The 8,495-nt window shown below is 41.5% G+C and overlaps 1 long non-coding RNA gene across 3 annotated transcripts; it reads right to left on the reverse strand.

Annotated features, from left to right (window-relative positions):
- Nucleotides 1–624: 624 nt before the first annotated feature.
- LOC116464526 (uncharacterized) lies at nucleotides 625–6,786 on the reverse strand. 3 transcript variants are annotated; one of them, XR_004246940.2, is made up of 6 exons: nucleotides 6,683–6,786; nucleotides 4,469–4,577; nucleotides 3,078–3,188; nucleotides 2,846–2,957; nucleotides 983–1,120; nucleotides 625–763 (listed from the first exon to the last, which is right to left on the reverse strand). It is a non-coding gene; the product is annotated as an uncharacterized LOC116464526 (long non-coding RNA). The 3 variants fall into 3 exon arrangements; XR_004246941.2 differs by having other exon boundaries at nucleotides 983–1,096; nucleotides 2,846–2,986; XR_004246939.2 differs by having other exon boundaries at nucleotides 2,846–2,986.
- Nucleotides 6,787–8,495: the final 1,709 nt, after the last annotated feature.

The following is an 8,495-nucleotide window of genomic DNA, read 5'->3' on the forward strand; positions in this document are numbered from 1 at the left end:
AAAGCACATGACCAGCAGGAGGCAAAAACATCAGGGAGACAAAGGCTTTGTTGCATATCTGCGGACTTCAGTCTCCAGTGAGACACTCAGAGCCTACATCTCCTCTGTTACCACTGCTGTTTTTATTGCACAGAACATATATGTTCCATTGTACAAGAAACGTTTTGACAAATATACATCTGATAAAAGGCTGTCTTCAAAATGTCTAAGCAACTAACACTACTTACTAGCAAAAACACAAAAGAGAAACTAATAACCAAACAAAACCTGAATAGACATTTCTACAAAAAAGACATAACATTGAAAACAAGTTTTAAAACTTGAATAACATCACAAACCATGAGAAAGATATAAATTAAATCAACACACATATCATCTCACTATAATTCAAATGGATGTTATCAAAGTGATAAAATATATTAAAAGAGACACAAATGCTGGTGGAAATTTCCAGAAAAGAACTCGTTTGGTAAGAATGTTAATTAGTATACAGTCGGGCACGGTAGCTCATGCCTGTAATCCCAGCACTTTGGGAGGCCGAGGCCAGCAGATCACGAGGTCAGGAGATCGAGACCATCCTGGCTAACAAGGTGAAACCCCGTCTCTACTAAAAATACAAAAAATTAGCCGGGCATGGTGGCGGGTGCCTGTAATCCCAGCTACTCAGGAGGCTCAGGCAGGAGAATGGCATGAACCCAGGAAGCAGAGCTTGCATAGAGCTGAGATCATGCCACTGCACTCCAGCCTGGGCAACAGAGCGAGACTCCATCCAAAAAAAAAAAAGAATGTTAATTAGTATACATACTACAGAAACCAGTTGGAGGTTCCTCCAAAAATTAAACCTACAACTACCACTTCCTCTAACAATCCTACTACGAAGTATACTTTCAGTGCAAAAGAAATCAGTTTATGCAAGAGGTATCAGCCATCCTATGTGGACTGCAGCACTATTCACAATCGCCAAGATAAGGAATAAACTTACCTGCCCATCCACAGATGAAGGGATAAAGTAACTGTGGGGGACGTACACAAACAGAATAGTCTTCAGCCAGAAAATCAAAGTGAAATTTCATCATTTGGAGCCATACTGTTGAACCTGGAGGACAGCATGGTAAATTACCTAAGCCAGGTAGAGAAAGAAAAACATTGCCACATCTCACTCATGTAGAACCTAAAATAAAATGCTTTATTGCAATAGATCTAGAGAGCACAACAGTGGTTTCCAGAGATTGGAGGGAAGCAGGGGCATGGGCAGGGATCAGAAATAGGTACAAAATTACACTTAGATGAGAGGAATGAATTGTTCATCTCTGTTCCACAGCACAGTGACCAGAGGTTAACAAAACACCACACCTTTTTCACAAAATCTGGAAAAGAAGATTCCAAATGTTTTCACCATAAAGAAATTAACAACTGTTTGTGATAACAGAGACTCTAAATATCCTGATTTGAACATTCCTCTGTGTCTGCATTAACCAAAATGCCCCACTCTAACTCTCCCCATTGTATACCTTTACTATATGGCCAATCTTTTAAAAAATATGTAAATATGCAATGCTAAAATTCATGCAGACCACAAAACACCCTGAATTTCTAAAGCAATCCTGAGAAGTCCAAACTACATTGGTTGTGTCACACTTCCCGATTTTAAATTTCATTGAAAAGCTAGGGACCCCATTTCACACAGAACAGTGGAACAGATTAGAGGACCCAGACGTAAACCCACACCCCTAACACCATCTGATCTTCAAAAAAATCCACAAAAATAAGCTTTGGAGAAAGGACTCCCTCCGCTCAATAGATGGTGCCAGGACAAACTGCTAGCCAGTTGCAGAAGAAAAACAGTGGGCCCGTGTCTCACCATGTACAGAAATCAACTCAAGATGAATGAAAGATGTAAACGCAAGACCTCAAACTATGAAAAGCCTGCAAGAGAACTTGGAAATACCCTTCCTGACAGAGGATTTGGCAGAGCATGGCTATGCCTAAGACCCCAAAAGCAAGTGCAACTAAAACAATTATTGACAAGTGGGGCCTAATATACAAAAGAGCTGCTGCACAGCAGAAGAAATTACCAACACAGTAAACAGACAGCCTACACAATGGGAGAAAATGTTCCCACATACGCATCTGATGAAGTCTAATATCCAGGATCTACCTCAAATACATTAAGCAAATAAATCAGAAAAACAAAAACTCAATGTAGAAAGGGTAAGGGGCATGAAAATATGCATCTCAAAAGAAGGTTTACAGCAACCAACAGACAAGACAACATTTCTTTACCTCAGGAATCATCAGAGAAATGCAAAGCAAAAGGCCCATGAGATAGTATTTCACACATTCTGATGAATGACAATTATGACACAGTCCACAAGAATGAACACCAGCAAGGCAGAGGAGGAGGGATACTGGTCTGCTGTTGGTGGAAATGCAAACTAGTTCGGACGCCATGGAAAGCAATGTGGGGATTTCTCAAATAACTTTCTCGACATCACTAAACCTCACAAAAAAAGTCCATGAAAACCACACTAAGATTCTGTCTCATTCCACTCAGAATGAGTGCTACCAAAAACAAAACACAAATTTTTGAAGGTGACATCCAGTGTAGACTTACAGAAAGGTAACTCTTAAACACTATTGGTGGGTATGTAAATTAGTATACACACTATGAAAAACAGCTAGAGGTTTCTGAAAAAATTCACAGTACAACTACCATGTCAGCTAACAGCCCCACCACTGGTTCCACATTTAAAGCAGTTGAAGTCCCTAGGTTGAAGAGAGCTATCTGCCTTCCCATGGGTACTAAAGCACTCTTAACTGTGGCCAACTTAGAGAACAAACCTACCTGTTCAAACACAGCTGCAGGGATGAGGAAACTGCTGTACAGATACACCACGGAATATGTTTCAGCCATAAATCTTTGGGAAATCCTGCCATCTGCAGCCACGTGAAGAAAGCTGAAGAACATGAGGTCCAAAGAATAAGCCTGGTAGAGAAAGTCCCATGCCACGTGATCTCAGGTATGTAGACTGAAAAAAGCTTTATCTTCTAGAAGTATAAAGTTCAATAGGGCTTACCAGAGGCTGCTGGGGAAGTGGAGGTGGTCTCAGAAGGAATCAGTGATGGGGTACAAAGTTACTCTCAGATGAGAGTGACCAATTCTGGTCTTCTATTCCACAGCAGGTAGCCTTAACACAAATGTATCATATGTTTCAAAGTAGCTAGAAGTAAAGATTCTGAATGTTGTTACCACTCAAAAATAATAATCATATGAGAGGAAGAGATGCTAAATAAACTGATTTTATCATTACTCAACATATACATGTATCAAAATCTTCCTTGTACCTTCTAATTGTATACATTTAGTATACGACAAATAGTGTTTTAAGAAATATAAAGAAACAATGCCAAAATTTATGTGGAAATGTGAAACACCCTGAATTTCCAAAGCTATTCTGAAAAATACAAACCATATGGGATGCATCACATTCCCTGAGTTCTAATTAAATGAAAATCCATAGTAAACAAACCCATATGTTACTGACATACACAGAGAAACACAGACCAGTGAGCAAAATGAATGTGCTCAATAATAAACAAAAATTTATATGGAATGAACACATTTTTCAAAACACCACCAAAATGACACAACGGGGAAGATTTCCAAAACTAGATATCCATATGCAAAAGAATAATACAGGACTCTTATGGTACTAGGTACACAATAATCAACTCAAAATGATTAAAGATTATACACAAAACTTGCAACCATAAAGCTCCTATAAAGACAACCTTGGGTGTGCATATATTTAGGACAACTTGGATGTATGCTCAGGGTTCGCAAAAAGTAAACAAAAATACAAGGGAAAAAAATTATTGACAATGAACTGCTTTGGTAGTGATTTTGTTTTTTCTTGATTAGTAACCAACAGCACAGCCACCAAGAAATTACACACATGTGGGACCACGTCAAGCTGAAGCATTTGTGCCCAACAAAGGAAACAAAAAACAAAATAAAAAGGCACACTAAAAATTACAAGTTTGGGATAAGGGATTATTTTTGAAAAGGTACAAGCCAGTCATACTACCAGCTGGCAAAAAAATAACAAAACAACAGAACAATTGCCAGATAAAAACTGGGCAAATAACTGGATTAGATAATTTTCCAAAGAAGACAGGAAACTGACACAATGTCTACAAAAACGTAGTTAACATTACTACTCATGAGAAAAATGCAGATCAAAACCACACTCAGATCTTATCTCACTCCAATAGAATGAACATTACAAAAAGATCAAAATATTTAAAAAGACAATTCCTGGTATGAATTTCCAGAAAGGAGAAATATTTGTGGAAACATAAATTAGTATTAACACTATAAAAACAGTTAGAGGTCTTGCAAAGAATAGGAAAAAAACAAATACCGTATCATCTAGCAGTCCCATTACTAGGTATAAACTCAACCTACCTGTTCATCCACAGATAAAGAGATCAAGAAACTCTCATACACATACACTAGGAAATATTCTTCAGCCATCAAAATAATGGAAGTGTCATTTAGAGCAACACAGATGAACCTGGAAAACATTATGTTAAATGTAATGAGCTAGGCCTAGAAAGACAAACACGGCATGATACCACTCATGTGAAATCTTAAGATGTTTATCTTAATGAAGTAGAAAGCACAATATTGGTTACCAGAGTTTGGGAGATAGAGGGGGAATGGGGAAGGATTGATTATGGAAACGAAGTTATCTTAACATTAAAGGAATAAATCTGAGGTTCTCCTCCTCAGCCTGGTGACTGGAGTTAACAATATCATATTTTTCTAGAGCAAGAAGGGAGAATTTTGAATGTTCTCCCCACAAAAAAAAAAAAATGCCTGGATGAGCAAATAGAGATCCTAAGTACCCTGATTTGATCATTACCCAATCTATATGTATGAAAGTGTACCTCTAATTATGGACCTTTATGTTGTGAAAAAAAGTTAACAGAAATAAATATGTATTGCTAAAAATCACAGGGAACCACAAAAGCAATGAATATCTAAAGGAATCTTAAGAAATACAAAGTGAAGACCCACAATCCTCAATACCAAATTACACTGCCAAGTTGTAGTTATACAGCTGATATATGATACGTGCATAAACTATGGACAAAAACAGGGAGGACAAAAACATGATCAACACAAATATGGACACAATCAACTGACTTTGATAAAGAACACTGCAATGTGGAAGGCAGAGAATGAATACTTTTGAGAAAAATGACATCCAGATGCAGAAGCGAGAAATAGGACCTTATTTTACACGATGTATGAAAATGAACACCCCCTCTCCCAAATTGAAGGCAAAACAAAAGACCATAAACCACAAAATGTTTTTAACTAAAACACAGGATGAGCATACATTTTGGGTCACTTGAATCTCTGCTCACCTTTGCAAAGAGGAAAACCAACACCCTGGAAGAAAAACCTCATTGACAATTAAATGCTTTGTTACTGATACATATTTTCTTATATGGGTGACAAAAACTACATGCATGAAATGCAAAAATAAATATATGGGTCTATGTCAACATGAAAAGTTTCTGCACATCAAAGAAAACTACTTTCCAAATTAAAAAGCATCCTATAGATTAGGCAAAAATTTCAGGCAATCACGTAATTCACGAGGAGTTGTCATCTAACATGTACACAAAAAACACTACAAAGTAGCAAAAGCATCCAATCTAATATATTGCAAAGAACCTGGACAATTCTGCACAGCCATAAAATCGAACAACAAATAAGAGATAAGGTCCTCAAAATAAACTATTCATTAGAAAACTGTAATTCAAAACCACACACAGATAATCTCACACTTATTGAATATTCCTAGATTTTTTTTAAAAAAATAGGAGGGGCTGGGAACGGTATCTCATGCCTGTAATCTCTGCACTTTGCGAGGCCGAGGCAGGTAGATCATCTGAGGTCAGGAGTTTGAGACCAGCCTGACCAATATCGTGAAACCCCATCTCTACTAAAAATACGAAAATTAGCTGGGCATGGTGGCCGGCGCCTGTAGTCCCAGCTACTCAGGAAGCTGAGACAGGAGACTTGCTTAAAACCAGGCAGAGGTTGCAGTCGGCCGAGATGGCGCCACTGCACTCCAGCCTGGAAGACAGAGCAAGACTCCGTCTCAAAAACAAAAACAAAACAAACCCCAAACCAAAAATAATAGGAATGCGGGTGTGGTTTTGGAGAAAAGGAAACTCATACACTGTAGGTGGAAATGAAAAATTAAGATACACACCATGGAAAACAGCTAAATAGCTGGAGACTCCTCAAAGAACTGAAACTACAGATGTCCCTTGCTCTAGCGAGGTCTGTTTTTAAAGGTGCTGAGGCATCAGAAATAATCCTAGACTCCAGCTCAGAGGCCCCTGGGGCTCGGAGGGATCCAGGTTCCGCGTTTCACCGCCAGCTCTGGGCCAGGGCGCTCCTATACGCTGGATGCGGGTCGGACACTGGCATAGCCTTCCCGGCCGGGGTGCGGACGCTGCAGTAGCCAGGACACCACCACCGCCCCCACGCAGAGGACTCGGGCCCAGATGCCCACGAAGAAGTGAGGGCACGAAAACAGGGAGATTCAGGGAAGGAGCTGGGAGGGTTCCCGGTGGGGTCCACGCCCCCGCCACTTACCGCGGAGAGCTGCCTCCTACTCCACTATCACATGGAACCCACCACCGCTTCTCCGAAGCTCACTCTGACCAAGGCGCTGCTGCTGCAGGGGCCTTGCAGGAAGTGCAGCCTCAGCTTCCGTAGGGACCCGCACGCCGGCAGCAGCGTCCCTCGTGCCAGGTTGAAGCTCCACCCCCTCTTAAAGGGACCGCAGCTCCGACTTGCCAGAAGCAGCTTTGGGTTGCGGCACAGACTGAGCCTCTGCCCAGCCCCAGGGGACGACGAAAGGCCCCCTGGTCTCTCATCCTCCCCAGCTTTCGGGCCCTAGAAGTCGCAGGAGCGCTCCCTGTGACCCCCTCGCCGAGATCAGCTCCCTTTGCCTAGGGAGAGCCTGGGACCTGCCCCTGCCCTCCTCTGGACCTCAGCTTCACCATCCGCAAAGGAAGCAGCCTCGCTAGAGCTCTGGGGTCCCTCAAGCTCGGCGTCCCAGGATCCAGGGTGGGCTCCCCCGCTCCTCTGCAGAGGGGGTCCAGAGAACCACAGAAAGCTGGGGGCTGGAGGGACAGTCTGGAGGGCAGCAGGGCCTCCCCAGCCTCACTGTCCGCATCTGTCCTGTGGGAGCCCGGGGGCCTCGCTATGGCCCAGACACCCACAGCCTCACCAGGGCTGCCTGGGTAACTGGGCTCCCCAGGAGGCAGGCAGGGGCCCTGGGGTCCAGCGCTGCCCCCGCCTCAACTCCATCCTGCGTCAGGGCCCGCGAGGGGCCCTGTGGACTGGACCCAGGCCTGCCCATTCCCAGAGAGAGGCTATTAATTATTGCCTCAATTTCAGAGCCTGTTATTGGTCTATTCAGAGATTCAACTTCTTCTTGGTTTAGTCTTGGGAGGGTGTATGTGTCAAGGAATTTATCCATTTCTTCTAGATTTTCTAGTTTATTTGCGCAGAGGTGTTTATAGTATTCTCTGATGGTAGTTGGTATTTCTGTGGGATCAGTGGTGATATCCCCTTTATCATTTTTTATTGCATCTATTTGATTCTTCTCTCTTTTCTTCTTTATTAGTCTTGCTAGTGGTCTATCAATTTTGTTGACCTTTTCAAAAGACCAGCTCCTGGATTCATTGATTTTTTTTTAAGGGTTTTCTGTGTCTCTATTTCCTTCAGTTCTGCTCTGATCTTACTTATTTCTTGTCTTCTGCTTTCTTTTGAATGTGTTTGCTCTTGCTTTTCTAGTTCTTTTAATTGTGATGTTAGGGTATCAATTTTGGATCTTTCCTGCTTTCTCTTGTGGGCATTTAGTGCTATTAATTTCCCTCTACACACTGCTTTAAATGTGTCCCAGAGATTATGGTATGTTGTGTCTTTGTTCTCATTGGTTTCAAAGAACATCTTTATTTCTGTCTTCATTTCGTTATGTACCCAGTAGTCATTCAGGAGCCGATTGTTCAGTTTCCATGTAGTTGAGCCGCTCTGAGTGAGTTTCTTAATCCTGAGTTCTAATTTGATTGCACTGTGGTCTGAGAGACAGTTTGTTATAATTTCTGTTCTTTTACATTTGCTGAGGAGTGCTTTACTTCCAACTATGTGGTCAATTTTGGAATAAGTGCTGTGTGGTGCTAAGAAGAATGTATATTCTCTTCATTTTGGTGGAGAGTTCTGTAGATGTCTGTTAGGTCTGCTTGGTGCAGAGCTGAGTTCAATTCCTGGATATCCTTGTTAACTTTCTGACTCATTGATCTGCCTAATGTTCACAGTGGGGTGTTAAAGACGCCCATTATTATTGTGTGGGAGTCTATATTTTGGTTGCAGTTGAGTTTATAGTCAAAGTAAAAAACAC

Source organism: Hylobates moloch, unplaced genomic scaffold (assembly GCF_009828535.3).
Source record: "Hylobates moloch isolate HMO894 unplaced genomic scaffold, HMol_V3 SCAFFOLD_899, whole genome shotgun sequence".
NCBI classification, from domain to species: domain Eukaryota; kingdom Metazoa; phylum Chordata; class Mammalia; order Primates; family Hylobatidae; genus Hylobates; species Hylobates moloch.